This window comes from Anser cygnoides, unplaced genomic scaffold (assembly GCF_040182565.1).
Source record: "Anser cygnoides isolate HZ-2024a breed goose unplaced genomic scaffold, Taihu_goose_T2T_genome scaffold_71_1, whole genome shotgun sequence".
Classification (NCBI taxonomy): domain Eukaryota; kingdom Metazoa; phylum Chordata; class Aves; order Anseriformes; family Anatidae; genus Anser; species Anser cygnoides.
The window spans coordinates 260385-287977 of NW_027103085.1; the positions used below are offsets into that span (position 1 = coordinate 260385).

The following is a 27593-nucleotide window of genomic DNA, read 5'->3' on the forward strand; positions in this document are numbered from 1 at the left end:
GTAAGGTGAATGAGTCCTTTTAATAATGCCTCTTTCTTCCAATTCTGTTACCACCCCGTCAATCCCCATAAGTGCTGCTGCTGGCAACAGATATTGCTGAACATTAGTGATTTTAGTGGGGGGTAAGGGTATGAATGTTTGTAACAGACTCCATCTCACTGTGCCTGAATCCCTTTGATGTGTTGCAAAACTCCACACAGTTCCATCTGGGAGTTTCCACATTCATCCACGCAGTATATCAAATCCTAAAATATTAGTATATGCAGCACAGACTAATACTTCTGCCCTGGTTAATTTTTGTTCCCCTGGCAGCCAGAGTGAAATTTTTGCAGTGGGGCATTGTTTTTCCACACCATCGATTCCTGTGAATTTAACCCTGCATCGACCAGGTGTTATGCGCGGGGTTTGTGCTGTCTCATGGATAATTACTGACATTTGGGCCCTGGTGTCAATAAGAAAATTTACCAATATTTTTGGGGGTCCAACGGGAATGGCAATGATAGGGTCAGAGTGTTCATTAGAGAGCCATTGAATTCCTTATACCCGCCGAGCAGGGTGGCTCACTGCCCTCCCCAGTATAGGAGTTTTTTTTGCTGAGCTTCTGCCTCCTCAATTAGGCTCGGTTAGGCAATTCTCCCCAGCTGGAATATTTATCTTACCCAGAAATTGGACTAATGTACAGAGGTCCTCCATAGAGGTCTTGGGACTTAATACTGGATGAACTAATCCAGCCCATTCAGCATCCATACTTATCTATGTCTTGTACAAATTCACTCCAGGTTGGAATGGGGGAGTGTGGATTTCGCCTATGACCACGATCACCATCCCTACGAGCAGCTTGTATGTGATCCTGGGTATTTGCTATGAACATCTTAAGACAATCAGGGAGTCCACAGATGAGAGAGGTTAATCGAGCTGGGTCAATAGGAGCTAATATCGGGGATTTCCTGAATTCATCTCTTTCATATATCGCCTGAATGCAGGCAGCTTTCTGTACTGCTACAGCCAGGTCAGAATAGCTTGCGGCTCTAATTTCTAGTGGTTCCCCTCTCCCCTGGGGATCTGCACCACCTGCCCAGTATGCAGCCTGTGCAGTTATAGAGTAATTATGGTCTCCTAGTGTGGTAGTTAAAAATACTCCAGGTCCCCAAAAGCCTCCTGCCTCTTCCTCACTCAACATAATTCACTCTCCTCCTTCAAGAGAAACTCGCCACACATACTCAACTTCCGATTCTCCTGACCGCCTTGAGAACTTCTCCTGTATTTTAACCAACTCTGCTGGTGACCATGGAATTATTCTCACAGTAGTGCAGATTTAATCATCATCATCAATGGTAGTCTCCTTTTTAACCAAAGGTCTCAAGGAAGTCGATTGAGGTTCAGAATCGGCAATCTCTTTGACATCATCATCCCTGTCAAACCAAAAATCACCATTCCAGCTTTCAGGGTCTGCACTATGCATCAGTCTATGAACCTGCTTAACTGGAGCAGAAGGCTGTATTCTATTTAACAGATGGCTAAACCTCTCCAGCAACTGTTTAAGATGATCATTCTCACTCACAAGTTTATAATTTTCAGTCACAAGTTTGTTATACTCACACCAACATGAAAACCAATATGAAAAAATGGTTTAGAGAGTCAGATCGTTTAGAACGCAGAACAACTCCTACTAAGACTACATATGGAGAAGACGAGGCTGGACCTCAGAGGAAAAGGAAGACGAAGATGAAGATGTCAAAAAAACATCAATAACTACCCGAAACCTATACCAGCATGAGCTACGAGATGTGCGAAAAGATTTCGGTTGTTGTCTAGGTAAGCATCTCATCACCTGGCTGCTCCAGCGCTGGGACACCGGAGCCAATTGTCTGGAATTAGAGGGCAGGGAAGCCAGGCGGCTGGGATCCATTGCTAGGGACGCAGGCATTGAAAAAGCAATTGGAAGTGGAGAACAAGGCTTGAGCCTCTGGAGGCGTCTCCTGTCAGGCGTGAAGGAAAGGTATCCCTTCAAGGAAGATCTTGTATGTCTACCGGGCAAGTGGACCACCATGGAGAGGGGAATCCAGTACCTGAGGGAATTAGCCGTACGGGAGGTGATTTATAGGGACCTAGACAACGAACAGCTATCCAAAGATCCAGATAAAGTCAAGTGTACATGACCTATGTGGCAGAAGTTTGTACGGAGTGCACCATCATCATATTCCAGCTGATTGGCAGTAATGACCTGGAAGAACCATGAGGAACCCACAGTGGATGAATTAACTAAACAACTCCGGCAGTATGAGGAAAGTCTCTCCTCTTCCCTACAGGCCAGCGTCTCGGCTGCGGAAAAACTTCCTCAAGAGTTCCACCTACTAAAAGAGAATAATTTGGAGAAACTTTCTGAAAAGGTCCACCAACTTAGAATTTATCTTCCTCCCCACCTTTACAAACCAGTGTCTCAGCTATCAGGGGTAAGCATCCTTCTGAGCAAGGAACTCAATATAGTGGGTACACACCCCATGCCACCCTGTGGTTTTACCTACATGACCATGGAGAGGACATGAGAAAATGGGATGGAAAATCTACCGCGACCCTAGAGGCACGGGTACGTCAGTTGCAAGGAAAAACAGTCGGGAAAAAGGGGTTCTCTGAGAAGCTTGCTGCTCCTATTTCCAGCGGGCAGTCCTCCAGACACAGGAATGAAGATTCTGATAAGGACTAGAGGGGCCCTGCCTCCAGCCAGGGGGAGGAAAGGGACAATCGGGTTTATTGGACTGTGTGGATTCGATGGCCTCGCACATCAGATGCACAGAAGTATAAGGCTTTAGTAGACACCGGTGCACAATGTACTCTAATGCCATCAAGCTATAAAGGGCCAGAGCCCATCTGTATTTATGGGGTGACGGGGGGATCCCAGCAGTTAACTGTATTGGAGGCTGAAGTGAGTCTAACTGGGAATGAGTGGCAAAAGCACCGTATTGTGACTGGCCTGGATGCTCCGTGCATCCTTGGCATAGACTGTCTCAGGAGGGGATATTTCAAGGACCCAAAAGGGTTCCGCTGGGCTTTTGGCATAGCTGCCTTAGAGACAGAGGACATGAAACAGTTGTCTACCGTGCCGGGTCTCTCAGAGGACCCTTCTGTTGTGGGGCTGCTGAGGGTTGAAGAACAGCAAGTGCCAATTGCTACCACAACTGTGCACTGGCGGCAATATCGCACCAACCGAGACTCCCTGATTCCCATCCATAAGCTAATTCGTCAACTGGAGAGCCAAGGAGTGATCAGCAAGACTCATTCACCTTTTAATAGTCCCATATGGCCAGTGCGAAAGTCTAATGGTGAGTGGAGACTAACAGTGGACTATCATGACCTGAACGAAGTCACGCCACCACTGAGTGATGCAGTGCCGGACATGCTAGAACTCCAGTACGAACTGGAATCAAAGGCAGCCAAGTGGTATGCCACAATTGATATCGCTAACGCATTTTTCTCCATCCCTCTAGCAGCACAGTGCAGGCCACAGTTTGCTTTCACTTGGAGGGGAGTCCAATACACCTGGAATCGGTTGACCCAGGGGTGGAAACACAGCCCTACCATTTGCCATGGACTGATCCAGTCTGCGCTGGAACAGGGGGAAGCTCCTGAACACCTGCAGTACACTGATGACATCAATGTGTGGGGTGACACTGCAGAGGAAGTTTTCGAGAAAGGGAAGAAAATAGTCCAAATCATTCTGAAGGCCGGTTTTGCCATAAAACAAAATAAAGTTAAAGGACCTGCATGAGAGATCCAGTTTTTAGGAATGGAAAACTTTAAGACGGATGTCATCAAATCCCAATGGATGTGATCAACAAAATAACAGCTATGTCTGCACCAACTAACATAAAAGAAACACAAACTTTCCTAGGTGTCGTGGGGTTTTGGAGAATGCATATTCCAAACTTACAGTCTGATTGTAAACCCGCTCTACCAAGTAACCCATAAGTAGAACAATTTCGAATGGGGCCCTGAGCAACGACAAGCCTTTGAACAAATTAAGCAGGAAATAGTTCATGCAGTAGCCCTTGGGCCAGTCCGAACAGGACCAGATGTAAAGAATGTGCTCTACACCGCAGCCGGGGGGAATGGCCCCACCTGGAGCCTCTGGCAGGAAGAACCTGGGGAAACTCGAGGTCGACCCCTGGGGTTTTGGAGTCGGGGATACAGAGGATCTGAGGCCTGCTATACTCCAACCGAAAAGGAGATATTGGCAGCATATGAAGGAGTTCGATCTGCTTCGGAAGTGGTCAGTACTGAAGCGCAGCTCCTCCTGGCACCCCGACTGCCGGTACTAGGCTGGATGTTCAAAGGAAGGGTCCCCTCTACACATCATGCAACTGATGCTACATGGAGCAAGTGGGTTGCACTGATTACTCAGCGGGCTCAAATAGGAAACCCCAGTCGCCCAGGAATCTTGGAAGTGATTATGGACTGGCCAGAAGGCAAATACTTTGGGATATCACCAGAGGAGGAGGTGGCCCGTGCTGAAGAAGCCCCATTGTACAACAAGCTGCCAGAAAATGAGAAGAAATATGCCCCATTCACTGATGGGTCCTGTCGTATTGTGGGAAAGCATCAGAGATGGAAGGCTGCTGTATGGAGTCCTACACAACGAGTTGCAGAAGCTGCTGAGGGAGAAGGTGAATCGAGTCAGTTTGCAGAAGTGAAAGCCACTCAGCTGGCTTTAGATATTGCTGAACGAGAAAAGTGGCCAGTTCTCTCTCTATATACTGATTCATGGATGGTAGCTAATGCCCTGTGGGGGTGGTTACAGCAATGGAAGCAGAACAACTGGCAGCGCAGGGGCAAACCCTTCTGGGCTGCTGCACTGTGGCAAGATATTGCTGCCCGGGTCGAGAACCTGGTTGTAAAGGTACGCCATGTAGATGCTCATGTGCCCAAGAATCGGGCCACTGAAGAACATCAAAACAACCAGCAGGTGGATCAGGCTGCTAAGATTGAAGTGGCTCAGGTGGACCTGGACTGGCAACATAAAGGTGAATTATTGATAGCCCGATGGGCCCATGACACCTCGGGCCATCAAGGTAGAGATGCAACATACAGATGGGCTCGTGATCGAGGGGTGGACCTGACCATGGACACTATAGCACAGGTTATTCATGATTGTGAAACATGTGCTGCAGTCAAGCAAGCCAAGCGGTCAAAACCTCTTTGGTATGGAGGACGATGGCTGAAATATAAATATGGAGAGGCCTGGCAGATTGATTACATCACACTCCCTCAAACCTGCAACGGCAAGCGCCACGTACTTACAGTGGTGGAAGCAACCACCGGATGGCTGGAAACACATCCTGTGCCCCATGCCACCGCCCGGAACACTATCCTGGGCCTTGAAAAGCAAGCCCTATGGTGACATGGCACCCCAGAAAGAATTGAGTCAGACAATGGGACTCATTTCCAAAACAACCTTATGGACACTTGGGCCAAAGACCATGGTATTGAGTGGGTGTATCACATCCCCTATCATGCACCAGCCTCTGGGGAAGTTGAGCGATACAGTGGACTGTTAAAGACTACACTCAAAGCAATGGGTGCTGGGACATTCAAAAACTGGGACACGCATTTGGCAAAGGCCACCTGGTTAGTCAATACTAGGGGATCTGCCAACCGAGCTGGACCTGCCCAATCAAACCTGTTACGTACTGTAGAAGGGGATGAAGTTCCTGTAGTGCACATAAGAAACATGCTGGGTAAAACAGTCTGGGCTACCCCTGCCTCAGGAAAAGGCAAACCCATTCGTGGGATTGCTTTTGCTCAGGGACCTGGATGCACTTGGTGGGTAAAGCAAAAGAATGGGGAGGTCCGGTGTGTACCTCAAGGGGATTTAATACTGGGTGAGAATAGCCCTTGAGTGTAATTGTATTATGTTAATTATTAAATAATACTGTATGTCATCACCATTGTGATTGCTATATGTTAATGTCCCATTAATCGTATCACAGGAACTGTCCAGCAGATAGCAACGAATGGATGTTAATAGAATTGGACAAGCACAGTGATTCAATGGAACCAGAACGAGCTTCAATGTGTGACAGTCCAACATCACACACCATCTCTTCTGCCCTGAAAGACTGCTGAGACAGATGGAGCTCGAATTCAGTCACAGACTAAACAAACTTAGTGGACATTTCATATACATATATGAAGGTGGTGACTAACTGGAATGTATTGGTAAGTGTGGGACCTAAGCATGAAATAAATGGTATGGAGTAAGGTGTGAGAAACTAAGTTGTGTTTTTGCAGTAGAGAACTAATTTTCTGTATTCAAAGGTAGTTGTGTAGTCATAACAAGGAGAAATGCTAAGTAGATAAGTGGACAGTAGAAGGCCTCACTGTTCCAAAATAAAGTAGAAGCTTGAGAAAAACAGGATGAGCAGTGTGAGAACAGTAAAACAAAGATGACAAGTTCTCAAAACATAAGAAAGGAGAAAAAAAAAAGAGAAAAATGAGAAATTAAAGGGTTGATCAGAAAAAAATGTACATATATGGTATAGAGGAGCATCGAGTAGGTTGTGAACCTGTAGTACTCAGCCAATGAGGAAACAGGGGAGGTGATCAGGTGTCGGGTAATAGGGAATAAAAGGTTATGATTTGTTTACTATAATGTGCTCCTAATTGGCAGGATGCCCGCCATTGCAATCGCGAATAAAATAGCTTCACAGAAGATCCTGTCTGAAGAAAATTATTGAGATTTTTCTCACAAAGGGGTGGATACTGTCCTGGTTTCAGCTAGGATAGAGTTAATTTTCCTCCTAGTAGATGGTAGGGTGCTGTTTTGGGGATTTAGGATGAGAATAATGTCGATAACACACTGATGTTTAATTGTTGCAGAGCAGTGCTTACACCAAGCCAAGGACTTTTCAGCTTCTCGCTCTGTCCTGCCAGCGGGCAAGCTGGGGGTGCATCAGGAGCTGGGAGGGGACAGACCCAGGACAGCTGACCAGAACTGGCCAAAGGGGTATTCCATACCATCTGACGTCATGCTGAACAATTAATATGAATGGGTGGCCAGGGTGTGGGGACCGGCTTCTCGGGGATAGGCTGGGCATCTGTCAGCGGGTGGTGAGCAATTGCATTGTGCATCACTTGTTTGTACGCTTTATTAGTAGTAGTACTGTTATTATTGTTGTTATTATTCTCCTTTCTCTCCTGTCCTAATAAACTGACTTTATCTCAACCCACAGGTTTTCATTTCTTTCTGATTCTCTCCCCCATCCCAGAGAGGGAGCGGGGAATGGTGAGCAAATGGCTGTGTCGTGCTTAGCTGCCGGCCAGGTTAAACCACAACACTTTCTTAAATATGTTCTCACAGAGGTACAACCAATGTTGCAATGTAACTATTGACTCAGCTTTGGCCAGCGGTGGGACCCTGTTGGAGTCAGCTGGAACTGGCTCTTATCTAATAGGGGGCAGCTTCTGGAGACTTCTCACAGAGGCCACCCCTGCAGCCCTGCAGTTCCAAAACTGCCACATAAACCCATTCAGGTTTTCCATTAGGGGGAGCTTTGGAATACAGATAAATGGCATTTGAGCTTCTGCCCAATAGTGCATCTCTGGGGACCAGCAATGTGTGTAGTTTGGTCCTAACTGAGAACGCTGCAAGCTTCCCATCTGATTTTGTCGTGGTGACCCATTCATGCTCCCATATAGATCTCATATTAAAATCTGCTCTCTTTATGTTGGCCATATTTTGTTGTGCTGTGTAATATAAATACCCAAAGGTAGCCCCCATAGCCATCAGTGAGGAGGCTTCTGCTTGATATTCACCACCTTGTAACACATAATGGATTTGAATATTTTCCCTTTTGGGCACTGTCATGATCTAAAGGGATACCTGGCATGCAGGTGTATAGAGATTGCAACACTGGGTTCGTAGGTTTACATAACACACAAGGACACAGAGGGTTTATTTTAAAAAAAAAAAATTATTTATTACAGTTAACTATGTTAAGGGTGGTAAAGAAGAGCAACGAGAGCATGTGGCCACCTTCTCCAGCTACTCTGGCCCAGGACCTTTCCTATCTGACCACTGGGGCCCAGTCCAGTGTCTGGGGACCCAGGCTGAAGGATGCAGCTGCTGCTTTCCCCTTTTCAGGTTCAGATGGTAGCAAAGCTGAGCATGTATCCCAGAGACACACACAGACAGGACACTGACACGAGTGGCTAGAAAGGCTGCCCCGGCCAAGAGCTGCCTTCAACAGCACTTACATACAGGACTCACGCAAAATGGACACAGACAGCCAAGACCCCTTCCTCCTCTCCATCTGGTAGAGATAGAAGTTCACCTGTGAAGGCACACACACAGCATTCTCTAGGTTCACAAGCACACACATTCACAGATCCTTTGAGTACTTTGCACAGCCCCTCTGTCCACCTGGCACCCCTGCCTACATCCTCGTCCCTTTTACCTGCTTCACGGGTCGCCTACTCACCAGACAGTCCAGTTTGAAGTTTGCTGCAAATGCACACACTCATCTCTCATGCACACCACATTCTCAAGTCCCCCTGGGAGTACCAGCATGGACCCACTGTTCGCCTGATACCCCAGCCTGGAATTGAGTCCCCCACTACTCTCCAGCTAGTCCAGCTTAAAGTTTGCTACTGAATACACATGCACATCCCTCACACACCAGGTTTGGTGAAGATACAACAGCCTGCACCAAGCACTCAGGCTGTGACCTGCAGCCCTGCTCCAGCCGTCAGTGCAGAGCCCCACACTTGCCTCACTCACACCGGTCCCCTCCAATAACTAGTTTGGGAACACACGCTGTTCCCGCCCCAATGGCTGGGAGTAGAAGACCCCTCCAGAAGATGACACTAGGAACCTACTCGCTCCAGTAACTGGCACCACAGGCTGGGGGGTTCCTACACCCCCAGTCTGACTCCAATAGCTGGCACCCAGTCACAGAATCACAGAATTGTAGGGGTTGGAAGGGACCTCCAGAGATCATCGGGTCCAACCCCCCTGCCAGAGCAGGTTCCCTAGAGCAGGCTGCCCAGGTAGGCATCCAGATGGGCCTTGAATATCTCCAGAGAAGGAGACTCCACAACCTCCCCGGGCAGCCTGTTCCAGCGCTCCGTCACCCTCACCATGAAGAAGTTCTTTCGCATGTTGGTGCGGAACTTCCTGTGATTCATTTTATGGCCATTGCCCCTTGTCCTGTCCCAACAGACCACTGAAAAGAGGTTGGCCAAATCCCTCTGTCTCCCACACTTAAGATATTTGTAATCATTGATAAGATCCCCTCTCAGTCTTCTTTTCTCAAGGCTGAACAGACCCAGGTCTCTCAGCCTTTCCTCAAAGGGAAGATGCTCCAGGCCCCGTATCATCTTTGTGGCCCTCCGCTGGACTCTTTCCAGGAGATCCCTGTCCTTTTTTGTACCGGGGAGCCCAGAACTGGACACAGTACTCCAGGTGAGGCCTGAACAGCTCTCCAGCCTGTCCAGGTCTTGCTGAATGGCAGCACAGCCTTCTGGCGTCTCAGCCACTCCTCCCAGCTTTGTATCATTGGCATACTTGCTGAGGATAGACACTATTCCCTCATCAAGGTCGGTGATGAAGATGTTGAACAAGACCGGACTCAGCACTGACCCCTGGGGAACACCGCTAGTCACAGGTCTCCAGCCAGACTCTGCGCCGCCGATCACCACCCTCTGAGCTCGGCCAGTCAGCCAGGTCTCAACCCACCTTACCGTCCACTCGTCTATCCCACGCTTTCTCAGCTTTGCTAGCAGGATGTCGTGGGAGACAGTATCACAAGCCTTGCTAAAGTCAAGGTAGATGACATCCACTGCTCTCCCTCCATCAACCCAGCTGGTGATGCCATCATAGAAGGCAACGAGGTCGGTCGAGCACGACTTCCCCTTGGTGAATCCATGCTGACTACTCCTCATAACCTTCTTCTCTTCCAATTGCTTGGAGATGGCATCCAGAACAAGCTGTTCCAACACCTTTCCAGGGACAGAGGTGAGACTGACTGGCCTGTAGTTTCCCAGATCCTCCTTCTTGCCCTTTTTGAAGACCGGAGTGACATTGGCTATCCTCCGGTCTTCAGGCACCTCTCCTGTTCTCCAAGAGCTTCAAAGATGAAAGAGAGCCGTTCGGCGATAACCTCTGCCAGCTCCCTCATCACACGTGCATGCATCCCATCAGGGCCCATGGATTTGTGTGCGTTGATCCCAGTCAGATGCTCCCGAACCACCCCCTCCTCAACCAGAGGGGAGTTCTCCATTTCCCAGACTCTTTCTCCTCCCTCCAGGGTCCAGGAGTCCTGGGGGGGTAGTCTTTGAAGCAAAGACTGAAGCAAAGAAGGCATTCAATATCTCTGCCTTCTCAGCATCCCTCATTACCAGGACACCCGTCTCGTTCAGCAGGGGACCCACATTATCCCTAGTCTTCCTTTTATTGTTTACATACTTAAAAAAACCCTTATTATCCTTTATCTCCTTTGCCAGCTTCATCTCCAGGTGGGCTTTAGCCTTCCTCATCGCGTCCCTGCAGGCCCTGACAACACTCCTATACTCCTCCCAAGAGGACAGGCCCTTTTTCCACATTTCATAGACCTTTTTCTTCCTTTTGATCTTATCGATGAGCTCCTTGCTCATCCACACAGGTCTCCTGTCCCCCTTTCCGTTTTCCTACTCTTTGGGATGCACCAATCCTGAGCTTGGAAGAAGTGCTGTTTAAATGTTGCCCAGCTCTCACAGCTGTCAGTCCACTCACACTGATCTCCCCAGTAGCTGGCACTCTGGGCTCAGAGTCTGTGGGGCCCTCCCTAGGTCTAGAGATGACCCTCCAACTACTGACACTAGGACCCTCACCTGCTCCAGTAGCTGACACCACAATCTGCAGGCATCTACACCCCCAGGCTGACTCCAGTATCTGACACTAAATTCACTCACACTGCCTCCCCCAGTAGTTGGCAATTATCCTTTCAAATCACACACATGCACACGTACATGCCTACAGTCACACCAATTCCACCCCAGTAGCTGGTTTGGGAACACAGCTGCTGCTCCAGTAACTGACACTGAGACCCTCCCATTTATTCCAGTAGCTGACGCCACAGGCTGGGGGCACCTACACCCCTGGTCTGACTCCAGTAGATGGCATCCAGTTCATTCACGCTTGCCCAGCCGTTAGCTGGCACTTTGGGCTCAATGTCTGAAGGACTATTTCAGATCCAGAGAGCTATGGCCCCTCTAAATACTGATGCTAGAACCCTCACTTGCTCCAGTAGCTGGCACCACAGTCCACAGGTGCCTACACCCCCGGCCTGACACCAGTAGCTGGCACCAAATCCACTCACGCACACAGAGAATCATAGAATCATAGAATGGCTTGGGTTGGAAGGGACCTCAAAGATCATCTAGTTTCAACTCCCCGGCCACGGGCAGGGAAGACAACCACTAGATCAGGTTGCCCAGGGCCTCGTCCAACCTGGTCTTGAACACCTCCAGGGATGGGGAATCCACAACCTCTCTGGGCAACCTGTTCCAGTGCCTCACCACTTTCTGAGTAAAGATTTTCCTCCTAATATCTAATCTAAATCTCTCCTCTTTTAGTTTAAAACCATCCCCCCTTGCCCTGTCACTGTCTGACTGAGCAAAAAGTTGCTCTCCATCTTTTTTATAAGACCCCTTTAAGTACTGAAAAGCTGCAATAAAGTCACCCCAGAGCCTTCTCTTCTTCAGCTGGGGCTGTGAACAGCCCCAGCTCTCTCAGACTTCCTTCATAGGAGAGATGCTCCAGCCCTCTGATCAACTTCGTAGCCCTCCTCTGGAGCCCTTCTAACAGATCAACATCCTTCTTGTGCTGGGGGCTCCAGACCTGGATGCAGTACTCGAAGTGGGGCCTCACAAGGGCAGAGTAGAGGGGGACAATCACCTCCCTTGATCTGCTGGCCACTCCTCTTTTAATGCAGCCTAGGATGCAGTTGGCCTTCTGGGCTGCAAGCACGCACTGCTGGCTCATGTCGAGCTTTTCGTCCACCAGAACCCCCAAGTCCTTCCCTGCAGGGCTGCTCCCAATGAGTTCTTCTCCCAGTCTGTTCTCATGTCTGGGATTGGCCCAACCCATGTGCAACACCTTGCATTTATACTTGTTGAACCTCATTAGGTTCACATGGGGCCACTTCTCAAGCTTGTCCAGGTCCCACCAGCGACTGGTGCTGAGGCCTTACATTTCCTCCAGTAGCTGGCACCACAGGCCGGGGTGCCCTTCCCCAGCCTGAATTCAGTAGCTCGCACTGTGGTTCACTCACCCACATCCAGGTCTCACTAGTAGCTGGCACTGAATCATTGCAGTTCAGGTACACATGGGACAGAGTGCAAATACACAGATAGTTAGGGAAAGGATTTAATGAGAAAAAGATGTAAGATAGGACAGACTGCAGTGATCAGGTGCAGGGCTTAGCCAGACAAGCGTACTGATCAGTCCCATTTTGTACAGGACTGGCCTTTTAATATCCTTTTCTACCTATCCCCCCTTTTGTTCCTCCTGCTCCCCCTCCCCCTGCACCTCCCCACCATGGGTTTACAGAGCTCTGCAGTTTCTGCACCCTCCCAGTCTGGGCCCCCTTGGTTCACAATCTTATCAGTTGCAAGGTTCATCCTTCCTGGAAGTGATGCCTGTAGCTTGTTACCCCACCAATTAGTATGACTGGGAGATTTGCTTCTTGTCATTGTCTCCCTCCTTAGAAGTCCTCAATCAGATAACTCTTCTGGAATAAACATTCCTACATTCTTACATGCTCTTATCAATTAGTGACTGACCAGACTTGGTTCCCATCACTTCCTCCCTTTCTTATTGTCCCTTGTTGCCTTGGAAAAGGCCCTTAACCAGATACCATTAAAGGAGCAGACACTCTCCTTCTACAAAACATTACAAACTACAAATCACCGCTAACAAGTATACTATAATTAAAAAGGTAAGCATATGTATAGATAACAAGCTATTACAGATATTACCAGGGAGAAGTAGATATTGTAGAAGCAGGAACAAGCATCCTGGGAAGAATGTAGGGAAACTGCCTGAGAGTGTAGGGATGGAATTGGGAAAGCTAAGGCATAGCTAGAGTTAAATTTGGCAAGGGAAGTGAAGAATAACAAAGGCTTCTACAGGTACATCAGTCAGAAAAAGAAGACAAAAGAAATTGTACCTCCTCTGATGAGTGAGATAGGAGACCTGGCTACAAATGACATGGAGAAGGCTGAGATACTCAACTTTTTTGCCTTGCTCTTCACTGGCAATTGCTCTTCCCTCATCTGCCAAGTCCCTGAATGTCAAGGCAGGGACTGGGGCAATGAAGTCCCACCTACCACAGGAGAAGACCATCGAAGGAACCTGAATGTGAACAAGTCCATGGGAACCGACAGGATGCATCTCAGGGTCCTGAGGGAACTGGCTGAGGTAGGTGCTAAGTCGCCATCATATTTGAAAAGTCATGGCACTTAAGCAAAGTCCCCAGTGACTGGAAAAAAAGGGAAACATCACACTCATTTAAAAAAAAAAAAAAAAGGTAAAAAAGATCATAGAATCATAGAATATCCCAAGTCGGAAGGGACCCATAAGGATCATCGAGTCCAACTCCTGGTACCACACAGGTCAACCAAAAAATTCAGACCATGTAACTAAGTGCACAGTCCAAACGCTTCTTAAACTCCGACAGGCTTGGTGCAGTGACTACTTCACTAGGGATCCTGTTCCAATGTGCGACAACCCTCCTGGTGAAGAACCTCTGATATCCAGCCTGAACCTCCCCTGTCGCAGCTTGACTCCATTCCCTTGGGTCCTATCACTGGTCACTAAAGAGAACAGATCGGCACATTCCCCTCCACCGCCCTTATGAGGAAGTTGTAGACTGTGATGAGGTCCCCCCTCAGCCTCCTCTTTTCCAGGGTGAACAGGCCAAGTGACCTCAGCCGCTCCTCATATGTCTTCCCCTCTAGGCCCTTCACCATCTTTGTCGCCTTCCTCTGGACACTCTCCAACAGTTTTACGTCCTTTTTGTACTGTGGTGCCCAAAACTGCACACAGTACTCGAGGTGAGGCCGCACCAGCGCAGAGTAGAGCGGGGCAATCACTTCCCTCGACCGACTAGCGATGCCGTGCTTGATGCACCCCGGGATACGGTTGGCCCTCCTGGCTGCCAGGGCGCACTGCTGGCTCATATTCAACTTGCTGTCAACCACAACCCCCAGATCCCTCTCTGCGGGGCTGCTCTCCAGCGTCTCATAGCCCTGTCTGTATGTATAGACACGGTTGCCCTGTCCCAGGTGCAGGACCCGGCACTTGCTTTTGTTCAACTTCATGTGGTTGGTGATCGCCCAGCTCTCCAATCTGTCCAGATATCTCTGCAAGGCCTTTGGTACAACAAACTGGTACAACATTTGCCAGCTTCCAGTCCAATGGGACCTCTCCAGATTCCCAAGATTGTTGAAAAATAATTGAGAGAGGTCCCGCGATGACGTCAGCCAGCTCTTTAAGCACCCTGGGATGAATCCCATCCGCACCCATGGACTTGTATGGATCCAGGTGGAGCAGCAAATCCCGCACACGTTCAGGGTCGGTTGGGAGTTTGTCATTCCCATCGTCATGGTCCTCCAGCTCAGGGTACCCTGGGTCCCGAAGCCCATCATCAGCACTGAAGACAGAGGCGAAGACGGCGTTAAACGTCTCTGCTTTGCCTATGTCATTGTCTGTGAGGAGACCTTCCCCATCTAGTAGCGGACCTATGTTTTCTTTGGTCCTCCTTTTTCTGTTCACATATCTAAAAAAAACTTTTTTATTGTCTCCCACAGACCTGGCCAGCTTCAACCCTAGTTGGGCTTTGGCCACACGAATTTTCTCCCTACAAATGTGGACAGCATCCCTGTATTCCTTCCACGTTGCCTGACCCTGCTTCCAGCAGCTGTACACTTTCTTTTTTCACCTAAGCTCCAGTAGAAGGTCCCTGGTCAGCCAGGCCGGCCTTCTGCCCCGCCTGCTTGACTTTTTTGGAATCGCCTGATCTTGTGCTTTTAGGAGGCAGTGCTTGAAGACTGACCATCACTGATGGACGCCAATGCCTTCAAAAGCAGTTTCCCAGGGGACCTTGCTGACTAGTTCCCCGAACAGCCTGAAGTCTGCTCTCCCCATATCCAGGACTGAAGTTTTGGTGGCAGTTTTCCTTCTGTCACCATAAATTCTAAACTCAACCACTTCGTGGTCACTATGACTGAGACGGCCGCCAATTGCCACGTCCCCCACAAGACCCTCTCTGTTCTCCAGCAACAGATCTAGGAGGGCACCTTTCCTAGTTGGCTCCCTTAGCACCTGCACCAAGAAGTTATCATCTAGGTGTTTTATGAACCTCCTGGACTTGCTCGTGTCAGCCGTGTGGTGATCCCAGCTGACGTCTGGCAAGTTGAAATCCCCCATAAGGACAAGGGGAGTTGATCTCGAGGCATCTCTTAGTTCTGCAAAGAATAATTCATCGGCGTTGTCGTCCTGGCCGGGTGGTCTGTAATAAGACTCCCACAACGACATCCCCTTTATTTGTTTGTCCCTTAATCCTTACCCAGAGGCTCTCAACTTTGCCATCGCCACCTTGAAGTTCCACACAGTCCAGCCCATGCTTCACATACATTGCCACCCCCCCACCTCGCCTACCCTGCCTGTCCTTCTTGAAGAGCCTGTAACCATCTATTGCAACACACCAGCCACAGGACTCATCCCACGAGGTTTCGCTTATGCCGATGATGTCGTAGCTGTGGGACTGGGCCAAGACTTCTAGCTCATCCATTTTATTCCTCATACTGCGTGCGTTTGTGTAGAAGCACTTCAAATGCGCCTCCCTGCACACAGCACCTTGTGTACCTGACCGAAGGGCCTCACTAGGACACAGTCCCTCTGATTCTAGCACACCATCCCTTAGCTTATCACTGGCGTGCCTGGTTTTATCCCTTTCCCCCCTTGACTTTAGTTTAAAGCCCCATCTATCAGCCCCACTAACTCCTGAGCAAAAATCCTTTTCCTCCTCTGAGAGAGGCGCATCCCATCTGGTGCCAGCAGGCCTGGTGTCACGTAGACCTTCCCATGATCAACAAAGCCAAAGTTATGCCGGTTGCACCAGTCCCGAAGCCATGTATTAATATGACGAGTCTGCTTGTCAACATCGATCCCCCTTATCAGGACTGAGGCAAACACAACCTGTGCCCCTGAACCTTTAACTAGTCGCCCCAAAATAGAATCATAGAATATCCCAAGTTGGAAGGGACCCATAAGGATCATCGAGAATGACCCTGGGAACTAGAGACTGCTCAGCCCCACCTTTGTACCCAGTAAGATCGTGGAAGAGATCCTCCTGGAAACCATGTTAAGGCATATGGAAGACAGAGAGGTGATTTGAGATAGCCAACATGGCTTTACCAAGGGCAAATTCTTCCTGACTAATCTGGTGGCCTTCTACAATGGACTGACAGCATCTGTGGACACGGAAAGAGTAATGGATGCCATCTACCTGGACTTCTGTAAGGCCTTGGATATGGTCCCCCATAACATTCTTACCTCTAAATTGGAGGGGTATGAGTTTCATGGATGGACTGTTCAGTGGATAAGGAATTGGCTGAAAGGCCATGTCCAAAGAGTTAGAGTTAATGGCTCAGTGTCCAAGTGGAAACCAATAATGAGTGGTGTCCCTCAAGGATCCGTGCTGGAACCAATACCACTTAATATTTTCATTAATGACATAGATAGAGGAATTGAGTGCACCCTCAGCAATTATGCATATGACAACAAGCTGAGTGGTGCAGTTGATACTCTACAGGGAAGGGTTGCCAACCAGAGGGACCTTGACAGGCTTGAGAGGTGGGCCCACATGAACCTTATGAAGTTTAACAAGGTTAAGTGCAAGGTGCTGCACCTGAGTCTGAGCAATCCCAGACATGAGTACAGACTGGAAGATGAACGGATTGAGAGCAGCCCTGAAGAGAAAGACTTGGGGATATTGGTAGATGAAAAATTGGACATGAGCTTGCAATGTGCACTTGCAGCCCAGAAAGCCAACCATATCCTGGGCTCTATCAAAAGAACCACGGCCAGAAGGTCAAGGGAGGTGATTCCCCCCCTCTACTCTGCCCTCATGAGGCCCCACTTGGAGTATTGGTTTCAGCTTTGGGGACCTCAGCATAAGAAGGATATAGACTTGTTGGAGCAAGCCCAGAGGAAGGCCACGAAGATGATCAGAGGGCTGGAGCACCTCTCCTATGCAGAAAGGCTGAGAGAATTGGGGTTGTTCAGCCTGGAGAAGAGAAGGCTTCGGGGAGACCTCATTGGAGCCTTTCAGTGGCTGACAAGCTGGTGCCATTTGTGGTTTTTTTTTGACCATGGGGCAGTTTACTCAGCACCTGGCCTGATGGCTGCAGATGGGTCCCACCTGTCTCAAAGGGGGAAAGGGATCCTAGACCAGGAGCTGGCAGGGCTTGTTGAGAGAGCTTTAAACTAGTTATGAAGGGGGAAGGGGATGAAATGAGGCTTGATAGAGATGAACCTAGGGGCGCAATGCCAGGGTTAGGGGTGAGAGCAATGGCGCAACTGAAGTGTATCTACACTAATACACACAGCATGGGCAGTAAACAGGAGGAGATGGAAGCCATTGTACAGCAGGCAAACTATAACCATCACTTGCCATCACTGAAACGTGGTGGGACCACTTCCACAACTGGAGTGCTGCAATGGATGGCTATAAGCTCTTCAGAAGGGACAGGCAACAAAGAAGGGGCAGTGGCGTGGCTCTCCATATTAGAGAGAGTTTTCATGTTGTTGATGTCGGGGCTGGGAATGATTAGGTAGAGTCCCTATGGATAAGGATCAGGGGAATGGCCAACAAGGCGGACATCCTGTTGGGGGTCTGTTATAGACCTCTAAACAAGGATGAAGAGATGGATGAGGCATTCTACAAGCACCTGGTGGAAGTCGCACAGTCACCAGCACTTGTTCTCACAGGGGACTTGAACTTCCCAGATATATGCTGGAAATACAATACAGCCCTGAGGAAGCAGTCTAGGAGGTTCCTGGAGTGTATGGAAGATAGCTTCCTGATTCAGCTGGTTAGTGAATCTACCTGAGGGGTGCCCCACTAGACCTACTGTTCATGAACAGAGAAGGACCGGTGGGAGATCTGGTGGTCGGGAACTGTCTTGGGCAGGGTGACCACGAAATGGTAGAGTTCTCTATTCTTGGTGAAGTCAGGATGGGGGTCAGTAAAACTGCTGTCTTGGACTTCCGGAGGGCAGACTTTGAACTGTTCAGGACACTGGTAGGGAGAGTCCCTTGGGAGTCAGTCCTGAAGGGCAGAGGGGTCCAGGAAGGCTGGATGCTTCTCAAGAAGTAAGTCTTCAAGGCGCAGGAGCAGTCTGTCCCTGTGTGCCGTAACATGAGCCGGCGGGGAAGAAGACCACCATGGCTGAACAGGGAACTTTTACTGAGTGTCCGGGAGAAAAAGAGAGTTCATGTCCAGTGGAAGAAGGGACAGGCAACTCGGGGAGAGTACAAGGAAGTTGACAGCATATTCAGAGAAAACATCAGGAAGGCCAAAGCCCAGTACAGGCTCAACCTGGCCACTATGGTAAAGGATAAAAAAACTGTTTTTACAAGTATATTAATGGTAAGAGGAAAGCCAAGGAGAATTTCCATCCTTTACTGGATGCAGGGGGGAACATGACTACTGAGGATAAGGAAAAGGCTGAGGTTCTTAATGCCTTCTTTACATCTGTCTTTACTAGTCAGACCATTTATCCTCGAGGTACTCAGCTTCCTGACCTGTAAGTCAGGGATGAGGAGCAGAAGAAACCCCCCACAGTTCAGGTGGAAACGGAGACCTGCTGCAACACCTGGACTGTCTCAAGTCCATGGGGCCAGATAGGATCCACCCGAAGGTGCAGAGGGAGTTGGTGGATGTGATTTTTGGGCTGCTTTCCATCATCTATCAGCAGTCATGGTCATCTGGAGAGGTCCCGGATGGTTGGAGACTTTCTAATGTGATGCCCATCTATAAGAAGGATCGTAAGGAGGACCTGGGGAACTACAGGCCTGTCAGCCTGACCTCGGTGCCAGGAAAGGTGATGGAACAGGTCATCTTGAATGCAATCACACAGCATGTGCAGGACAACCTGGGGATCAGGCCCAGCCAGCATGGGTTCATGAAAGGCAAGTCCTGCCTGACCAATCTCATCTCCTTCTATGACTGTATGACCCGCCTGCTGGATGAGGGAAAGGCTGTTGACGTAGTCTACCTAGACTTCAGCAAAGCCTTTGACATGGTCTCCCACAATATTATCCTGGAGAAGCTGGCAGCCCATGGCTTGGACAGGTACACTCTTTGCTGGGTTAAAAATTGGCTGGACAGCTGGGCCCAGAGAGTGGTGATGAATGGAGTGAAATCCAGCTGGCGACCAGTCATGAGTGGTGTTCCCCAGGGGTCGGTATTGGGGCCCATCCTCTTTAATAACTTTATTGATGATTTGGATGAGGGAAGTGAGTGCACCCTCAGTAAGTTTGCAGACGACACCAAGTGTCGATCTGCCGGAGGGTAGGAAGGCTCTGCAGAGGGACCTGGACAGGTTGGATCGATGGGCAGAGGCCAATGGGATGCGGTTCAGCGTGGCTAAGTGCTGGGTCCTGCGCTTTGGACATAACAACCCCATGCAATGCTACAGGCTTGGAGCAGAGCAACTGGAAAGTTGTGCAGAGGAAAAGGATCTGGGGGTGTTGGTCGATGCTCACCTGAACATGAGCCCACAGTGTGCCCAGGTGGCCAAGAAGGCCAACAGCATCCTGGCTCGTATCAGGAATAGTGTAGCCAGCAGGACCAGGGAGGTGATCATCACCCTGTACTCTGCTCTGGTGAGGCCACACCTCAAACACTGTGTTCACTTTTGGGCCCCTCACTACAAGAAGGACATCGAGGCCCTGGAACATGTCCAGAGAAGGTCTACAAAGCTGGTGAAGGGCCTGGAACACAAGTCCTATGAGGAGTGGCTGGGAGAACTGGGTTTCTTTAGTCTGAAGAAGAGGAGGCTCAGGGGAGACCTTATTGCTCTCTACAGCTACCTGAAGGGAGGTTGTGGGGAGCCGGATGTCGGCCTCTTCTCTCAGATAACTAGTGACAGGACGAGGGAATGGCCTCAAGTTGCAGAAAGAGAGGTTTAGGTTGGAAATTAGGAGACATTCCTTCTCAGAAAGAGTAGTCAGGCATTGGAACGTGTTGTTCAGGGAGGTGGTGGTGTCACCCTTCCTGGGGGTGTTTAAGGAAAGGTTGGGCATGGTGTTTAGGGACATGGTTTAGTGGGTGATATTGGTGGTAGGGTAATGGTTGGACCAGATGATCTTGGAGGTCTTTTCCAATCTTAATGATTCTATGATAATACTTAAAGGGGGCTTATAAGACAGATGGAGAGAGAATTTTAGAAGGGACTGTAGTGGTAGGATAAGGGGTAATGGTTTTAAACTAAAAAAGGGTAGGTTTATATTAGACATTAGGAAGAAATTCTTTCCTATCAAGTTGGAGAGACACTGGAACCCAGAAAACTTGTGGATGCTCCATCCCTGGAAGTGGTCAAAGTCATTTTGAATGGGGCTTTGAGCAACCTGATATAGTGAAAGATGTCCCTGCCCGTAGCAGGGGGGGTGGAACTAGAGATTATTGTCACTGTTATTTAGATCAATTAAATACCGCCACCTTTTGTCTATAATTTTGGACCAGGGGATAGACCGCAGGGTTCTGCATACCATGCCCCCAATATCTTTCACAATAATGACAGACAGGCAGAAAGTCTGATCAAAACACAATTCTCTCTTACTTTTCAGGGGAGTACTGGCACAGTCTAAAATTTTGCAGTGTCCATATTGTTTAGATAAATAGCAGGATAATGCAAAGGGTCACGAATGCTGGCAGCTTCAAGACGGAGCTGAGCGTAATCACCAGGTTCAAACAGGTGCTGTAAGTGATCAAAAATTTGCTCTTCACCCCAAACAAATGTTTCACAAGCTTCATGTAGCAATATCTGATCTAAATTAACAAATCCGTATTCTTCTGCATATTGCCTAACTCCAAACCTCTAGATTGGCCGTTCCTAATGCCTAACATGCTCCATGGAAGCCATGAGGCAGTCTGCTGCTTCCTCCATCACCCGTGCTACACTTGAGGGTGGTGGTAAAGCTGGCATTTCAAATGCCTCCTCAGGACTTGGGAGTGCAACATGCAGCCTCCCCAGGGAAACATCCTCATTGTGTTTCACAGCATCTTGTTCTGCAGGGGGCTGCAGTAACTAGGAAGGCCCTTCAAGGGGATCATCATCAAACTTCATGGTAGATTTATTCACTGGCCCACCACATTCAGAAAAACAGTATGCATTTAAGGGTCCTTGTGGTCCCTGTAACCCCTTGTCAATAAGATGCTTGCAGTGACACAAAAATTGCTTAGTTTTTCTAATTAGCAATCTTCATTCTACCTGTTTGTTTTTTTTTTCTGTTTTGCATGCTTGTAAGCTAAGGCATCAGAACTAACAGCCCCAGCAGCACTTTTATCACCACCATCCTGCCTGCTACTCTTCTGTGCTTGAAAATAATGATGGTCTTTGAGAGCTAAAAACATTTGCTTACTGTTACATCCCCCCCCCCCCCCCCCCAACTGGCTTATCTGTGCTAATTAATGGCCTTGTTTGTAACTGGGTGTTTTGCTTCAATGTCCTGTGAACAATAGCCACAGCCTTATGAGCACAACTAGCACTTGTATGACCACCCCCCTGATTTGCAATAGCCTCTGTCATAGTACCACTGTCAGCCCTTTTATCAACAGCATCCTGCTGGCTACTCCTCTCTACTAGATAATAGTCATGGTCTTTCAGCTCTGCAATACCCCCATTGCTCTTACTGATCCGCTTGCTCTTTCTGTAGTAGCTGTGGTCTCTAAGAGCATGGGGCTGCGGTCTGTTTCCCAAAGCCTGGGTCTTGCTGCTTTTGCAGGAGTCAGGATAGTCTAACAGGACAGTCGTGACTGCATGCTTGGTCTTCTGCCTCTTATTTGCAGCATCGATCTAAGGACAAGGAAACACATATAGCACCAGCCTGCACCTCGTAATGGTTTTACAGGTAAGCCCCCCCCCCCCCCCCCCCGATATTGGGAAAGGGAGTTCCCCCACCACTACTCACCCTCTCTGGGGCACACTTACCTTGAAATCTAGTTGGCAGTTCACAGGCCCGTTGGCCAACTCTTCTTGTTTGTTTGGTCTTTTTTGGGATCTCCTTCGGGCCTTTTCTTTGTTGTCCCCATGCACATGTTCTTCTGAAGCTGTCATTTTATTCTGGTTTTCCATTTTTACATACAGTGTTGCATGTGACAGGTTTTGTGCTAGGGACCCCTTGGTGGGCCTTGTAGGTGGGATCCATAGTCCTTGGGCATGTTCTGACTTGTCTATGCCTCCTCACCCTTTTGGTGTTCCCCCCCCCTCCCCCCAACGTGTCAGGGCTTGTTCTGCAGCCTGTTAAAGTGGAGGACCCCAAACATGTTTTGCGTTTAACTATTTTCTATTCACACTTCAACTTTAATTATTCATTCAATTGTCTTATTAAAGTATGTTTTTGTAATGATATGTGGAATGTGAAAAAGTTTATTATTTGAAGTAAAATTGTCTAACTAAGTGCCTCACAAAACTGAGATGAGGAAGAAAGGGAGGAGAACACAGAAATTCTGATCAGTGTTAACAAAGACAATGACCAGAAACAAACATGGTCAGCTGCAGTAACTGACAAGTAAGTAACTGATGTGAGAATGTTTATTCCTGCAGTACTATTTAATTAAGGACTTCTAAATTGGGGTGCTAAGGAAAAAGGGAAACAATAAACAAACATACTTAGACATAGATCTGACAAAACAAACATGAAGACAGAGTCAAGAAACAACTTCACCAGTCTCCCTAATTGATTTGCCATCTAGCAATTACAGGCACCATTCCTAGGAAAGCCCAACCAGGACTTGGTATCTGATAAGACTGTAAAACAGGGGGGAAACACTGGACTAGGAGGGGTAGAGGATTTGATACAAACCCTATACAAATCCATGAAGGGATTTACAGGGCAAGGGGAGCAGGGAGGAACAAAGAGGGGGGTAGATAGAAAAGGAAATAAAGGGGGCCAGTTGAGCATAAAACAGGGACAGTCTGTCTGAGCCCTGCACCTCAAGACTGCCATCTGTCCTATCTTTTTATATCTTCTGATTAAATCATTTTCTTAACTATCTCTCTGTGTTATCTGTAGGTTTGTGCCTGGTGTACCTGGCCAATAAGCACACAGTCAGAATCTACATGAGTGTAATTAATTCTGCAGAATCAAGTGCTTGGCAAGCACACCTCTGACTTGAAGCACCATTATTTATACACAGCTAACTTGTGAAACTCTCTCTCTAGCTACTTCTGATTGGTTGTTTTAGCTCATCTAGCTTATTTGCTATTGAGCATGCATGTTAAAGAGGAAGGGGGGGGGATCAAATCTCACATTTCTATACATTTCCATTTCGATGGGTGTGTTTTTAATATGCTAATGACCTTTAATGAGCAAAAGGTTACTATGGGTCAGTCTGGAATGTTCCTGCAGCTGTTTTCCTCCTTGCTTTCTTGTTTTCATCCCTTATCTCCTTTGATTTTGCTAGCTCAAGGCTACTGGTCTTGTTTTCTTCAAGGTTTCCTTGTTTTCTTCAGCTCAGGACTGTTGTCTGATAAAAAGTTCTAATTTGTTACTGTGGGAATAGAAATGTTGTTTTTGCAGTGTTACATTGTATAGAAGGAAGGAATGTGGTATTGAGATATGCTTACAGTGATAAGAAAGCTCAGCAGGTGACCTCCTAAAATGCAGACAACCAGACTCCTTAGAGCAATCAGGTGAAAATCACTATGTTAAGTCAAGCCAGATAAGGGGAGAAAACATTACCATCTCAAAAACAGGCCGGCAACTGAAGGCCAGGCATTGTCTGTGAAGCATCAGATAGATTGTGAACCTGGATTATCCACTCCAGTGGGGAAACAGGGGAGGGTCCTGTCATCAAAAAGTATATAAACTGTGTTTTTGGAACTAGTAGGTGCGCTCTCCTGCTTGTGGGGCGCCCGCCATTGCAATCGCGAATAAATTACTACTTCACTGAGATCCTCGCCTGAGCCTAAGTTATTGGCTACGGAGTGTTTCTCACAATCTGGGGGCTGGTCCGGGATCCAGTCACCTACGGGGGAGCCCCACCGCCGCAGCAGCAGGAAGGCATGCCCTGCTGATTTCAGCGGTCCTGTGCATCGACGGTGGCGGTTCTGAGGTGAGCTGACAGAGGGCCCGAGACTGATTAAAGAGGCAGGATCCGTGAAGTAGTGGGGAAAGGAAGAAGGTAGGCACTCCGGGTTTTAAGAATTGATCCGGTAACTCTGTGCACAGACCAAGGTAAGAAATATTAAATATTGCCTTGGGGGTCGGGTGAGACTCTGTGTGATGTGTGATTGAGACGTACTTTTGTACGGAGCGAGTGTGGAGTCCTGATCCGCGGTTCCATAGCTCCGCGAGGGGCGCGGCCGGAGACGGACGAAGCGTGAGATAAGGGAGAGAAAGGAAGAGTCTCGGGAAATTTGGTGTACGGTAATCCTTGCACGGGGTAGTGCTCGGAAGTACACCAGGGAAATTTGGTGTATGGTAAGCCTTGCACGGGGAAGTGCTTGGCAGTACACCAGGGAAATTTGGTGTGCGGTAATCCTTGCACGGGGTAGTGCTCGGAAGTACACCAGGGAAATTTGGTGTGCGGTAAGCCTTGCACGGGGAAGTGCTTGGCAGTACACCAGGGAAATTTGGTGTGCGGTAATCCTTGCACGGGGTAGTGCTCGGAAGTACACCAGGGAAATTTGGTGTGCGGTAAGCCTTGCACGGGGAAGTGCTTGGCAGTACACCAGGGAAATTTGGTGTGCGGTAATCCTTGCACGGGGTAGTGCTCGGAAGTACACCAGGGAATCTGGTAAACTCATAGGTGTGCGGTAGCCCTTGCACGGTGAAGTGCTTGGCAGTACACCCCCATTTTCCAGAATAGGAAAAATGGGAAATATGAGTTCCAGGGGACAAGGAGATATCCCTGGGGGAGTGCCTACCGAAAGTTCTTCCTGAAGAATTATAAGAAATTGGAAAAATAATCTCAAAATTGGAGGAGATGGTAAAAAAAAATAAAAAAAATATGGTTAAATATTGTGTATTAGTCTGGACAAAAGAACCAATTAAGGAAACGGCAGTATTTTGGCCAAAATACGGGCCTGATGAAAATTCAGGCTTGAAATTTATGTGTAAACAATAAGATTCCTTTTTTTTTGGAGGAGGAGCCAAGTTATGCTCCCTATAATCCTAATATTGCACCGGTGGCAGCAGCAGTCGCTCCAGGAAAGGAGACAGGGACTGCAATTAACACTGTCCCTACAGAAGAGCGTACTCTAGGCTCTGGCAAGAATTAGAACAAGGTAGAAGAGATACTGAGAATTTTGCCTTCCCTGATACTAACAGTACTAACACTAACTGTGTATCCTCTTAAGTGAACTTCCCCCCCTCCTTACCAGCAGAGAGGTTAGGAGTTTCCTAGGACTTAACTTATACTCTTGGGGAGGGGGAATTATGTATATAAATATGTTGTTTACAGGGAAAGAAATGGGAATGATCAGGAGGAGAGCTGCTATACAAAAATGGGAAAGAACTCATCCTCCAGGACCAGGGGTAATACCGGCAGGGCAGAAATACCCACTTGCCGATCCTGGCTGGAAGAATAATAGTGTGCAACACAGAAATCATATGAGAGACTTGGGGTCAGAATGAGAAAGTACTTGGGGATGAATCCTGAGGACCCGGTATCCCAAGGGCTCTTGAAAGTTCATTTTGTGATTGAAGCCTGGCAAGATGCACAGAAAATGCTCCAGAAGGTGGGGGGGATGTAGTGAACAGTCACTGGGGGGCCCTCCTGTGGGAGGCCCTGAACGTGTGTGTCAGGAGGGGAGATGAGAAGGAAAGCAGAGAGTGAAACTAATGGTATTGACAGTGTAGCAGGTAGTCAGGCAGAGGGTTGGAGAAAGAGGAAGAAAATCTTCAGGGGGAGTCAGGGCCAGGATGGAAAGGAGAGGAAGAGAGATGAAGGAATGGCAGGCAAGGAAAGCTACCCGTGTTGCGGCCTGAATCTTAGCAGGGACAGGCTTTGATGGGATGTTTTAAGTGTGGGCAGGCTGGCCACTTCAGGTAGGAATATCCGGAGTGGAAGAAGGAGGAGAGAAGGAAAATGGGATGAGGGAGAAAGGTATGGAATTAAGTTGGCTAATGACTGAGACTTTGGTGAAAGTACAGGCTGGAGAAAGATAAGAAGAAGTGTTAAAAAGGGTTATTGAAGGTGTTAAAGGTGTGGTATGTAATGTTTGACAGAGCTGTTTTTTGAATGAGTTGGGAAAGTTGAATGAGCAGGGAAAGAGGATGTAGGCACTATCTAAGTAACAGTCTAGAAGTTTTGGTATATTTGCTGTGGTGTTTGGTCAGTTTCCCAAGTATCGAGAAGGGGGGGGGGGGGGCGGGGGGGGCAGCCTGCTCCACCAGGGGCGTCTCCACAGGCCACAGGGGTCTTCGGCTCCGGCGCCTGGAGTGCCTCCACCCCCTCCTTCTGTGCTGACTTTGGTGTCTGCGGGGAGGTTTCTCGCTCCTCGCTCTCCCAGCTGCTGTTGAGCAGCAGGTTTTTGTTTGTTCACTTTCCTTGGATGTGCTCTCACAGAGGCACGGACTGTGTTGCTCATGGCTTGGCTCTGGGCAGCGGTGGGCCCCTCTGGGGCCGGATGAAATTGTCCCTTATCTGCCACGGGGTGGTTTCTGGATTCTCCTCGCGGGGGCTGCCACTGCAGCCTCCCCCCCCCACCCCCCCGAACCTTGCCATGTGAACCCAATACAGTGGGGCAGCTAGGTCATTACTTGCCTGTAAAGTATCAGGGATTAAATTAACTAATGAAACCCTAAAAAGTGATGGGGGTAGAAGGGGCTGGGATAACAGTGCCACCTTTGGGGGATACCAAGCTGAGACTAGGGGATAAAATGATCTCTGGGCAATTATTGTATGTACCCAAGGCAGGGACTAACTTGTTGGGAAGGGATTTGATGATGAAATTGGGCATTCAAATAGTAAATTGGTAGACTGGAATAACAGTGGTATTAATGGGGTGTTCTCAGGCCCTGAGAGCAAAGATATATTCACCTCTGACTGGAAAGACCCTGAAATGGGGGCAGAAGCAACAATACATATGGACAGTTTTACCTCAGGGGTTTACAGGGCCACCGATTAATTTGGGCAAAGTTCTAGAACAGATTTTGGAGCAATTCCAACCTCCCAAGGAGGAATTTCTATTACAAAACGTGTATGATCGTTTATTGTCAGGACAGGAGAAAACAGTTGTGAAGGAAGCTACTAACAAGCTATTCAACTTTCTGGGAAAGCAGGGCTTGGGAGTATTGAAAAATAAATTACAATATGTAGAAA

The 27593-nt window shown here is 48.4% G+C and overlaps 1 protein-coding gene across 2 annotated transcripts in view; it reads left to right on the forward strand.

The window, feature by feature from the left end:
- Nucleotides 1–9623: 9623 nt before the first annotated feature.
- LOC136789573 (adenosine 5'-monophosphoramidase HINT1-like) overlaps nt 9624–27593 on the forward strand; it is a 77148-nt gene continuing 59178 nt past the window's right edge. Inside the window, exon 1 of one of the 2 annotated variants that reach the window (XM_066989615.1) lies at nt 9624–10009. The gene's annotated coding sequence lies outside the window, so the exon portion shown is untranslated. Of the gene's footprint in view, nt 10010–21837; nt 22175–27593 lie in introns of those variants that run through there. The other variant, XM_066989617.1, reaches the window with a different exon arrangement.